This window comes from Trichosurus vulpecula, chromosome 7, assembly GCF_011100635.1.
Source record: "Trichosurus vulpecula isolate mTriVul1 chromosome 7, mTriVul1.pri, whole genome shotgun sequence".
Taxonomy (NCBI): Eukaryota; Metazoa; Chordata; class Mammalia; order Diprotodontia; family Phalangeridae; genus Trichosurus; species Trichosurus vulpecula.
Genome location: NC_050579.1, coordinates 241067536 through 241079163, shown reverse-complemented (window position 1 = coordinate 241079163; position 11628 = coordinate 241067536).

Genomic DNA, 11628 nt, shown 5'->3' with positions numbered 1-11628 from the left:
CTATCCCCTTCATTCCCACCAAGGAGCCTGGTGCCCCTTTGCTTTGCTTTTTGACAGGGTAGGACCCTGCTAACATTTTTTCTGCCCTCTAACTACCATCCCTGCTCCCTTACTTCTATGCCAGGCCCTAAGCAGGAAACCCTCCCAGTAGGGGGCTGTCGACACCTCTAAAAAACTGCTTCCCTGTTCCCCCCAAAAGGAGCTGATAACATGAGCTCCGGCGCCAGGGCCTCAGCCTAATGCCTGTGTCTCTGTCTCAGCTGGAGTGGGGCCAGGTTGGGGGGGGGACTGAGGCAGGGTGTCCAAAGTACAACCCTCTTTCCCCGCATCCTTTCCTCACCAGGGAAGGGTCTTGTCTTTTTCTCATTTTTCCTCAAATACTTGCCAAGCCACTCAACAGCCTTCTCATTCCTTTCCTTCACCCCCCCCCCCCACTTACCCTGCATTCTGCACCCAGACACTTCTCTCCCTCCCTCCAACCAAATTCCTTTTCCCACTTCAGTGCTTCAGTACAGGGTAGCCTGGATGTTCCCAACCACATCTGCCTTCTAAGGGGGATGGGGACCATAGCCCAGGAGAGAACTGAAATCCAGCTTCCTTCCTTCCTTCCTTCCTTCCTTCCTTCCTTCCTTCCTTCCTTCCTTCCTCCCTCTTCTCCCTCCCTCTTCCCCTCACTCCCTCCTGTCTTTTATTTCCCTTCCCCCCAATAATCATCAGATGTTTGGATTGTAAGAGACCTCTGAGATCAGCTAGTTTATCCCATTATACAGTTTTGGCCCAGAGAGATGAAATGACCAGCCTGACTAGCCTGAAGTCAGTCACCCTTCGAATTCACAGTAGAGCCAGAACTAGAATCCAGATCTCATGACTACTCCTTAGACTAGTTCTCTGTCCTGGGAGGACTTCTCCCTCAGCCCCCTACCTTTGCAGAGGATGATGCGTTGTCCCAGCAGGCCTTATCCCATGCTGTTTACATAAGAGAATACATTTGAGGACTCCCTTTGGGGAGGAGGTGAGGCATCTTTGTTCCGTGGGAAGAACAATGACTCTGGAATCAGAAGGCCTGGGTTCACATTCCCACTTTGGGGACAAGACATTATCTTATGGGACTTTGGGCAAATCTCTCACTTCCTTGGTCTCAGTTTCTTCAAATGTAAAAAACTACTCCCTACTCTGCCATTCGGTAGCTGTGTGACTTTGGCTATATGAATCACTTCCCCTCTCTGGGCTTCAGTTTCCTTCTTTATAAAATGAGAGGGTTGGATTCTGAGGTCTCTGATGTCCCTTCCAGGTATAAATCTGTGAGTCTGTGATCTAGCTGTTAATTCTTCTGGTTGGTACAACAGGCAAAGCCAGTTGGGATGAAGGCTATCAAGAAACTCGGGATAATATGGTCTGTTAGGAGAAGGTCCTTCTTTTCTCTTTTCACTCAACCGCCCGGAGAATCCTTATGGCCCTTCCAGAGTAAGGATGTTAGGGAAGAGTGACTCAGACCACTACAAGGGTCAGGGCCTCCCTCTGATTATCCCCCATGAGTGAACAGACACCCGAATATGGTTGTCTTCAGATTGAGGATGGAAATGGAGAGTCTCCCTGCCTGGAGTGGGCAAAAGGTCCAGGGCCATTGGTAAACAGTTGAGGAAGCAAGAATGCCAAGTGGCAGGCCCTTGGAGAAGCTGTTTGCGTCAGGTGCTTTCAAGGTAACTCCCTGGGCTGGGGGTGGGGAAGAACAGCACTGGAGGAGAGGGGGAGCCTCCGGAAGCATCTTGGAAGCATTGGAGGTCGTGGTGACCCAGGTCAGCTCACAGGGAACATCTGGATTTCTGGAAACACTTCTTCCTCCCCCAGAGAGTTGGTCAGTCCCTGTGGGCTGTCTGTCTGCCGTGGGTCTTGGGAGGAACCTGGACAGAATATTAGGAGAACGGAGTATATATACTAGGGCGAGAGTAGGGATGAGTCTAGGGGAGGGAGGGATCTATTTACTCACTCTGATTAGGAAGAAACTTTCCTTCTGGCTGCTGATGGACTGTGTGGCCCAGGGGTCACCTAGAGGGGAGGGGGTGGGGAATGCTAGGCTGCCTCTGGGTGGGGAGTTCTTTACTAGCATGGCTGTCACATGACTACTCCACCTGGCAAACAGATGGTCTGGCATGTTTGGATTTCTTCCCAAGTCCCCAGCCCCCTCTACCTAATCCCCCATGAAAGTTTTCCCAGAGTCCCTAAGGATCTAGGGTAGAGACTTTAGGGGAATCATAGAATTTAGAGCTAAATGGGGCCTTAGACATCATTCAGTCCAGCCCTATTTTACAAAGGAGAGGAAGCAACTTGATGGACATCATGCCCCTGTGAAGCAGCAGGGTCAGAATTTGAATCCAGGTCTTGTGGTTTTAAGTCTAGCGTTCTGACTGCTATACCATGCCATTATCTCTCTAAGTAGCAATGGCCCTCTTCCCATTTGTGGTGCCAGGAAAAGGGTTTGGGGGACTCTGGGAGGGAATGGGGTGAGGGGAGAGGGGAAAAGACGATGGGCACTGCTGTGGATGGTTTAAAGGTAGATCCTTAGGGGAAAGTTAGGTCCTTTCCTCTTTTCCTCTTTTATGTGCTGCTCTGGGCCAAGTCCTTAGACAGTCACAGGAGGGCGCTCAATAAATAGAAGTGATGAAGGAGCTTGCACTAGAAAGTCTCCTAGGACTGGGAAGGATTGGGGTAGAAGCAGGAGATGTAGGGATCCTTTTTGCAGGGAGGTTATAGGCATGGGGAGGGGAAGGGATGAAGATGTGGTGGGGAGGAAGAGAGAGGAGCAGGTGAGAGAAGGGCTGAGGGGCCAAGAGAGAAGTCGAGGCAGAGAAGGAGAAGGGGACAAAAAGACAGAGAGGGAAAGACAGGTGGGGAAAAAAGAGAAGGAGGGAGGGAGGTGAGAATTGAGATTAGGGCAGAAGCAGACGCAAAGACAGAGAGAAAAAGGGAGAGCGTCTATTTAGATTCATCTTCATTTTAATGGTGACAGCCCTCTGATGGTTTGGGCATTGGGCCTGAGGTTTCCCTAGGGGAAATTAGAGAAGGAGGCCAGACCTCATAGCAGCATCCTGGGCCCCTGGACCCCATCCCATGGCTTGGTTTCCTGAGGTTGTTTCAAGCCAGCTTTGGCATATAATGTCCCAGGCTGTCCCGCCCCCCCCCCCCCCAGGGAGAGAAGAAACTGGGAGGGAAGACTGTTCCATTTGGGGAAGGGATAGGGTGAGAGATGTTGAACCCCAATACTTCTACTCTAGCATTTCAGAAAGTACGCCACCTTAGACATAAATAGGCTGGACCGGGAAGGAGCTGGCAAGAAAAATGTTTTATGACCAAGACTTTAAAATGTTAGGCAGATAGGGTGAAGGGAAAGTAGGAAAGGTTGACTAGATTCCCCTCTCCTTTATAACTTTTCAAGTTAAGTCTCCTGGGGACCCTGTGTGTTGGGGGTGGGTGGAGGTTAATGAGGGGAGGTACTCACAGTAGGCTGTAGAGGGGCTTTTGAGGAGGGGAGGGCAGGGGGTGAACTTGAACAAATAGGAAATGGCGTAGGCCCTACCATACCCCATAGGATATGCAGGTGTAGCCAACACCTTTCAGGAACTCTGGCAGAGCACACACATACACACCCCTTTATACCTATGCTGATGGTGCCTGGTTTGCCACTTACTACCTAGATGACCCTGGGCAACTTACTTCACCTTGTCTGGAACTCAGTCTTCCCACTTATAAAGTGAAGGGGCTGAGCTAGAACTAGGTGATCTCTTTAAAGGTGATATTTGCACGGTACCTGGCACAGAGTAGGTGCTATATAACTACTTATTTCTGTCCCCTTCAAGTGATAACCTTCTGTGATTGATTGGAGAGTCCCGGGAATGGGAGCATGATGGATGGGGAGAAAACCCTACCCCTTGCTTTCTGGGCCTAAGGAGGTAGGCAGAGTGGTGGTGACTTCCCTAATTGGTGGGCCTTTTGTCCTTGACCCTCCCTGAGGGTAGTATGTCTGTCTGACCCAGGCCTCTGGCCAGCCCCTTCCTTCCCAAATTGATTTTGCTATCCCAGAGGAGCCCACTTCATATTCCCCACAGAAGCTTTATCTTCAAGAAAGACCCCTAAGGTCATTTAGGGGATGATGGAGTACTGTCCTCTTAGTTGACAAGGGACAGACACAAAGGCCTTGCCAGCCCAGGGATATGGGTTTTCTTATCTATTTGGATTTATCTTTGGACTGCATTATATAATTTTTAAAAATCCCACCAAATGTCTCTGCCCCGTGTTTGCAACTGATATAGCTTATAGGACCACAGATTTAGAGCCAGAAGAGGCCATCTAGCTAAACCCTTACTTTTATAGATGAGAAAACTGAGGTCCAGAAAAGTTAAGTGATCGTCCAAGTCACCAAGGTACTACGTCAAAGATGGGATCTGAACCTTAGTCTTCTGAATCCATATACGGCGCTTTCCCCATTGCTACAGGCTTGAATATCGGGGGCTGGATGTGGGGAGGACTGGGAAAAAGCTGGGGATGGAGCCCTTGCTGTAGAGAATCCAAGTGACCAAGTGGGATCTTATTTTTCAGCCATTTTCTTTCCTAAGATAGAGAAGTAGTAACAGATCACGATTTAATGTTTACAAAGGTTTCTTTTCCCCTACCATGACAATCCTGTGAGGCAGGCAGTGCAGGTATAATTACCCCTATGTACAGACGAGAAAACTGAGGGCAGGGAGGTTAAGTGACATTCTTGGCCATACAGCTAGTTTCAGAATTGGATTTAAAATCCACATGCCTGATTCAAAATCCAGAGTTCTTTCCACTATAGCAGGAGGCCTACTCACTCTTTCTTAGTAGGTCTGACCTCAGAGTGAGGCCAGGGGTGTTTCTGAAGGGTTCTGGGAAGGACTCCCCTACAAAAAATAAAAAATAAGAAAAAAATTAAAATAATTATTCCTTCCTACGGCCTAAAATCCATCTTTAGAGATAACATTTCTTTGTGTTAGGCTTTGCTCTTCCCAGGAATTCTCTTGGGCCCTTAGGAGGGGGTAGCATATTAAATCATTAACACCTCATTGTGAATGCTTGTCATCTACTTTCTTGGAAGCTCAGTTGTTAGGGCAGGAGGAGGGAGACCTTAGAGATAATTTAGGCCAACCTCCTCATCAGATTGAAGTGAGTAGAGCTTTTCGACGTGGTGCTGACTTAGGGGGGGGTTGTATCCTCAAGTGAAGGACACAGTACAATCCCACCCCCACGTCTTCACAATAAAGAATCACATCTTTTCTCTGCCCCTTGTAGTTCCCACGTCCCTTCCCCTCCACATTCCTGCCTCTGCCCCACTCCCAACATTGTACCTGAGAGGGCCAATTGCCAAGGGATGCCTGTTCTGGGGGACCCAAGCCACTAAGTTACCCAAGCTAATTTTACAATGGCAGTGCTCTACGGGCCTGGCAAATCCTGGGATTTCTGTCTCCCCTATGTTTCATCTCCTCCCCTCCACAACTGAATTTGTCCCAGGTGCTAAAATTCCCACTTATGGCCCTGTTTCTGTTCTAGTGATTCACAAATAGTCACTGCTTAATAAATCCTTCATTCAATCATTCATCCATTCACTCTTCACTTTACTGAGGAAGAAATTCAGACTGAGATAGGATAAGTGACTTACCTAGAGTCACACCAGCTTTGACAGAGACAGTACCAGACTGAACCTAGCTCTTCTGATTTTGTAAAACTTTATTGCCTTGCTGAACAGAACAGCCAGTATGTGGGCCCTAGGCACTCTATGGGGAGAGAGATAAGGGTGGGAGACATTGAAGCTAAATTCTCCTATTCCACAGTGGCCCAGAGCCTCTCTCTGCTCATCTGGAATTGTTCTCTAAATCTCCAGGATGCCCGGCACTTTGGCTGAGGGAGACTGGACTCCTCTCCATTCCTGTCTTCTCCAGAGGCTGATGTCCTCTGCCCTCCCTTTTCACCACCAACACAGAAGGCAAACAGCGATGAGAGAGCCGGACCTGATTTACCCTCCTCATGTTTGTTTAAATTCTCTAGGGGAGACTTTCTGTCGCTGAGGGCGGGGAACCTGGTCTGTGGCTCTCCACCAGAGGTAGCTGCATTTTCCCCTGTACTTTGGCTGAGGATGTTTCTGAAAAAACTCTGCTTCCCCAGAGAGTCCCTTCGAGGGCAGCCAGGTGGCCCAAGGCAGAGAGCAGTGAATCAGAAGTTAGGAGTAAACCGGAGTTCAAATTCAAGCTTGGCCATTTGCTAACTTTGTAACCCTGGGGAATTCACTAACCTCTATATGCCTCAGTTCCCTCATCTGTAAAATGGGGAATAAAAACAGCATCTACCTTCCAGGATTGTGGTGAGAATAAAATGAGATGTTAAATGTGAAGTACTTTGTAAATGATAAAGCACTATATAGTAAATCTCCTTGTTACTATCTCTCTCTCAATTCCTCTGCTTTCTTTTGAAATCCTAAAGACCATCTCAGATCTCAAGTAGACAAGGTAGAAAGATCTAAGTCCTAAGTAAGGGACAAGGTCAGGTTTGGGGGTGAGCATCATGATTCCCCCCTACCTCACAGAATACTAATCCTGGCTAGACCTCCCTCCTTATTTTTTTTAGATGAATTTCATCTGGAAACTAAAGCTCAGGGGGAAGAAGAGATTTACCCAAGGTCCCAAGTTTATGGCAGAGCTGGGATGACAACCCTGGGTTTTCTGACTCTCAATCCAATGCTGTTTCTGTGAGGCCTTGCTGCCACCCAAATTTCCTCTACAACCTTGCCTGAAGGCTGAATGAGTCACTCTGGGAAAGTGGAGTGATGAGGGCAGTTTGCAAGGGGTTTGGGTGAAAGGCTTCCTGGTGGGGGAAGCCTTCTCTCTTTGACCAGCTTGGGGTGTAATGCTTGCATTTGTTACCTGTAGCCTGTCCAGGATAGAAAAGGGGCATGCCTGGCATCCTAGAGGGACCCTCCGGGACAAGGTGATGTATCTCCTAGGCCCCTAGTGTTCAACCTTATTTCGGCCTTGAAGGGGTTGAAAGGAAGGGTGCCTAGGAAACAGGCATATTCCTAGGAGACACTCCCAGTGCTGGATCTCTGGCCCTACTCAGTTTCTCACAGGCCTTCTATAATCTTATGTTTCAGGTTGTCACCTGTCACCTCACCTTCTCCCTTTCTCACCCTAGGGACTCAATCTTTACCTTCCTTCTCGGTTTATTCTTCCTTCCTGGATGGTTCTTTTCCTGTTGGTCTCTGTATCTACATTTCCCTCATGATTTTTTCTCCTGTGTTTCTGTTTTGCCTGTGTGTCTATCTCATGCTTAATTTTTGCAGGGGCTGATGGAGAGAGTGAAAAAATAGCAAGACCTTTCCTTTTCCAGACTGAATCATACCCTCCAATTCAACAATGAATAATTGAGCTTTTTTTTTCTTCCATTTAGAGCTGTTCTAGGTAGGGCTGGAGGGTGTTTTGGGGGTGGAGTGGCGGGGGAGGGTTGTGGGAAGGAGGGACTGGGAATACCAAAGAGAAGTAGAAGACATCATCCCTGTCCTCCAAGAGTTTGTATTCTAGTTCCATACATAAAGCACCCCCAAGAGATAACTAGGGGCAATATGGTATTGCCAAATTGGATTCTGAAGAAACCTGGGTTCATATCTCACTTTCCCCTACTCTAGGCAAGTTGCCCTGTTTGAGCCTAAGTTTTTCTGTCTACAAATTGGAGATAATACCTAACTACCTACTTGCCTATCACTTATGGTTGTTGTGACAATATAATGAGGGAAAATGTGTATATATATATATGTGTGTGTATATACATATATACATGTATAATACATACATGTACGTATGCACACATGTATATAAAATATATATCACATATATATTACTTTGCCAAGCTTAAATGGATTTATAACTGTCAGCTATTAAAGTAACATCAGTGCAGTTTGGTGCCTTCACAGCTCCTATTGCCCAACTCCAATAGTATCTCCCTGACTTCCTCGCTGGTCATTGCCCCTTTGTATTTTCTTTTTCCCACCCCACGAGAAGGGGCCAACCTTCTCCAGCTGTGTCCTTCTTATTGCTCTGGCCATGGTCACCAAGTCCCACCTGCCCAGGCCCCCTGTCCTTCTCACTCTTGGATGAGAGGGATTCCTATCTTCTCTCTGTCTCTTCCACCCTCCCTACACCAGGATATGGCTGTCCTCCTCCCCTTACTGTGAGAGGTACTGTCCTGTTAGGAGCCTCTTCAGGAGGTGAGAGGGCTTCACTACAAAGTACGGTTATTATACTTATGGGTTGATCACTACCTCCTTTGTCTATGGCTCCGCTTCTGGCTCCCAGCCTCTTTTCATAGTCTGCCCCACCCCCTGGCCCCCTTCCCCCCTTCCCCCATCACCTGGAACAACCTTCTACTTCTTACCAGCCAAACATCCTTCTCTTTCCTCCTTGGAGCCTTACTCTAAACCTCTTCCTTCCACAGGGCCTTCTCTGCTACCCTTGCCCCTGAGTTGCTGGTTGGGTTGCTGCCTGCTCACGTTCAAGGGTGAGTAGCTACTGATGCCTTGTGATATGAGTGGCAAAAGAGTGTACCTTGTTTCAGGTGAGGTGGGGGGAAGAAGATGTCAAAAGGTTCTTTGTGTGTGCTGATATCTGCCTTACCTTCCTACAGTACTGGCCTTTCTTCATTGCCGTATGACCTTAGGCTAGTCACTGTCCATCTCTAGGTCCCTGAGAGATTCTCAGGGTGTGTCTGTGTGTATGTGTGTGTGTGTGTGGACAGATCAGTAATCATCACAACCTCTCCCTGCCCAGTGGGGATGTAGGGAGAACTAATGAGACTGACTTTGTACAAGGGGATTAAACACACAAGGGAAGAATTAAGAATTGGTGCTAGGGACACACAATATGGCCTTTTTAAAAAAATTCTTTGTATATTCTGTGTTGTCTTTATATAGCTCAGGTAAAGTTGGTCTTGCTTCGTTGTAACAATAGTGGGTCTATAATAGCCAACCCTCCTGGGAAAGACAAATCACTAAAGCTAGGTGACAATGGTGAGTCAATGTTAGTCCTTGTCAAAAAGTCTCCAGTTTCACCCCTCGGACCTGACTGGGCTCATCCCTAGGAGGCCAGGTCCCAGAGGTACTGAGGGGGCTAGGTTAATGCCATTTCCTTCCCTCCATGAAAGGGACTGCTTATCTGGGCATGTCATCCCAGCCAGGAGATATTCTCCCCTATCATCGTCCTGGGAATTGCACTAAACTTGGCGTTGGATCAACATTATACAGTGAAAGCGAACCAGAGGACTTGGGTTCGAATTCCATGTATATGACATCTTACCACCCTGGACCTTGTTTTTCTCCTCTGTCATGTAAGAGGATTGGACTGGGTGATCTCTAAGTTTCCTTCCAGCTATAAATCCTATTATTCCATGCCCATGGTACCTCTGGTAGCTCTGGTTTATCCCATTCCTCTGTCAGCCTCCCCCACTCACCAAAGAACCATTGGGGCAGCTGGAGTTCTCCCCTTCTTTAACCAATTCACATCTCTGGGTGTTTGGGGGGAATTGGAGGGAGCATAGGAAGGAACTATGGCTAAAGTGAGTCATTCTGAGGCCAGACACTCTCACTCTGGGTTTGGAGTCAGGGGGATTTGTCCTGTGAAGCTATTGTACCCAAAGAGCTCTGGTTTTGGGCAGGGGTCCAGGACAGAGGGAGCTTCAGAGCCAGATCTAGACTCACAATGGGGAACCTTAGCACACTCTCCAGTCTCCCCACACCCACCTCATGACCCTCTCCCCAATCCTGCCAGCCAGAAAATTATCCTGGGCAAGGAGGCCAGTCCCTGGGAGGGGGACCACTAAGCCAGATAATGTACATTTATAAAGTGTAAGAAGAGCTAGTCCCTAGCAGCTGGGGGTCTTGCCAGCTGGTTGAGGGGGATATAGATGGGAAGGGCAGAAACTATGTCTCTCTCCCTCTACAGAGTTGCTCAGAACCCTATCTCCTTCCATGGTGAGACTGGGGTGGCTTGGTGGGAGTGTCTGGCATATGAGTGTATGATCTTGACCACCTTGGGGCAGCATCTTGTGTAGGGCAGAGGGGGAGAGGTATGTTGGGGACAAGGTAGGGGGCAGGGGAACAGAGTCAGAGGAATGGATAAGATCACCTTTCAGGATTCTCTTACCTTAAATTGGACCCCAGCCTGTGCTCCTGGCCCTGCTAAGCCTGTCCCAGCTGTACTACAGTGATTTATGGGGTGGTGGGTAGGGGCTGGAGGGGGCTGACAAGAGGGATCCACTGGATTTAGAATCCTGCTTGGCCTCTACCAAGTCACTTCCTTTCTTTGGACCTCAGACCTGTAAAATCGTGGAGTTCGACTAGGTGATTTCTGTGGTATCTTCCAGTTCTAAATTGATAATCATTCCTGTGACGATCTCTGTGTGCTTTTAGGGTAAGCTCTATGGTAGGCAGTGGGACAAGCTAGCTTCCTTTCTTCCCACAGGCATCTGAGCCCCTAATTCTTTCCAGAGGAACAGTCCAGGAGGAGCTGGGTAAAGCCCAACCTGAGGACTGGCTGAATATTGGGAAAAATGAGAAGGCAAGGGTCTGGAGGGGGGACCATTGAACAGGAGAGGAGAAGAGGCTGGGAGAACACAGGTGAGGGTGGGTGCCAGAAGGACATTGGAGGAAATAGGAGGGACTGAAGGGGAGCAGTATTCTAAATCCCATCCACATAACCTAGAAATGTAGCTGGAAAGGGGAAGTAGCAGATAATCTCAGCCTTAGACCCTAGGCTAGGGGGTGTGTAAGGAGCAACTCTGGGCAGCTGTGTGTAAACGTGCTGAACTACTGGTGGGTTAAGCCTGAATCATCACGTCAGGCCCAGGCTAGGCTTTCCATCACCCGGTGTCCATGCCAGTCCCCACAGCACCATGAACAAGGGCCTCTGTCTCCTCAGCTGCTTCTTCCTCCCAGCTGAGCCAGACTCTGCGGACAGTCTGGTGTGGACGTGGGCTTCAACAGCTCTGCTTCCCCTCAGGGTCATAGCTTCCACTCAGTTCAGCCCAGTCAGGCCTTGATTCTTTCCAAACTTTGCCATCTTCCAAGAAGGCTGCCTGTATTCATCCCACAGGAATCAGCCCCTGTCTCTCTGCACTAATGTGACAGGGGCTGAGCCATTCCTGTTATTTTGCACGGATAATGCTTCCTATTAGTTCCAGGCTGGGAGTTCTCCAAAGGGCAGGGGTCCTTGGTCTCCTCCATCAGTCTTTAAATTCCTTCAAGGGGAAAGAACTGTATCTCCTTTCTGGGCCTCTTCCTTCAGTACCTCTACTACGGGCCTCTGTGCTTGCATCCACTCTATCAATAACTGTGTAGCTGGGGGAAGAGGAAGTAGGCACTTTTAAGAACAAATTACCCTCTCAAAAACTGAATTCCATCAGTAAACCCCCCCCAACCAGGGCTCAGCCAGCCCTGGGGCTAGAGCTTCAGGGTCTCCCGTCTATAGCCACTAGGCGGCGCTCCTTCACCATGGCCAGCTTCATTAGCCAGGTGAACTTGGGAGAAAATAGGCAGTCTGCTTCTCCTTCCCTTCTTCCCCGACCCCCACTCAC